Raw genomic sequence first — 1,412 nt, 5'->3', positions numbered from 1 at the left:
AACCCTACAGGGTCCAGAATTACAATGGAGTACCTGGTTCAGAGAAGAGGCTAAGACAGTTGAATAACCAAAAAAAGATAGAGGCATGGAAATATCTCAAGATTAACTTCTGGGAGAAGGAGATTATGCTACTATAGAAAGCCAGTCTTTTGTGATGACCATGCCCTGACTTTATGCTGTGCAGCAGCTTTGAATGCTTGGGACAGAATTGAGAGAAAATTGAGTCATTTACTAAAGTTATACAGGGCTCAAAGATTTTTTCTTTGTTTTTCTTACAAAGATTGACTTCAGCAGTAAATAAAATGATACAAAATTTAGAAAATAATAATTTTCTGACAAATAACAATGGGATCTCTGGTTTTTGAAAATATTAATTCTCAATGCAAAATGATAATTAGGCCTTTAAAGTCAAGGTTAGCACCCTTGGAGGAATAGATCTGAGATACAATCAATATTGAATCTCATGATCATGTTGATGTATGTTTAGGAGAGGTAATTTCTAGAGGTTTGAAAAAAAATTAAAGTGCCAAGTGTTATAATTGTGGCAAATAAGGCCACCTTAGAAGGGATTGTAAACAGGCCTTCCTAGGAACAATGTTTTTTCTAAGCATAAGCCAAACAGAATATCCCTTCCTTCTGTATTATGCAGAAGTTGTGGCAAAGGCAGGCATTGAACTAATAAATGTAGACCAGCAAGAGATATTCAAGACAACCCTTTGCCATCAGAAAAACCCTTGAGAGTCCTCTCACAGGAACCTATGCCAAATCCAGTTCAGTTGTTTCCTGCCATCATAGAGTAAGCCAATAAGATGCTAGAGCTAATGGGCCAAGCAGTGATTTAATTAATACAGTTACTGTGTGATTATTTTGGAGCTAAGCAGCTGGAAATCAACAAGTGGCTCACTCTTCCAATAATAGAACAGCTATAAAGAGAGAACAAAAAAAAAACAGAAGAAACCATAAAGCTAGTATTTTGGCAAACTTCTATAAGTGAAAAAAGAACAAAATTAAAAAAAAATATGAATAAATGGCATCATCACTGAATGTCTGGTAGACACAGGTGAGGATGTAACAATAATTTTACCAGAATCTTGGCACCCAAATTGGCCCCTTTAGGATGTAAGTGTTTAGATTTTAGGGATTGGGTCTTTATCTCAGGTAAAGCAGGGCATGAGATGTGTCGAATGTATAAGAAGAGAAGGACAGAGAGTAAAATTAAATCCATATGTGGCTAACATAGCAATGAATTTGTGGGGACATGATTTATTACAGCAATGGAATACTCAGATTAACATTTCCCCAATCTTAGAAACAATCAATTAATATACGTTTCTGGGGGAAATATTAGAAGTTATTATAAAGAACAATCACCAATCATTCAGGTTGTACAAGAACTGGTCAACAGCTGCTGA

This window comes from Microtus ochrogaster, chromosome 24 (genome assembly GCF_000317375.1).
Source record: "Microtus ochrogaster isolate Prairie Vole_2 chromosome 24, MicOch1.0, whole genome shotgun sequence".
In the NCBI taxonomy this organism is placed as follows: Eukaryota; Metazoa; Chordata; class Mammalia; order Rodentia; family Cricetidae; genus Microtus; species Microtus ochrogaster.
The sequence above is the reverse complement of the archived record's forward strand: the minus strand, read 5'-3'. Positions refer to the sequence as shown.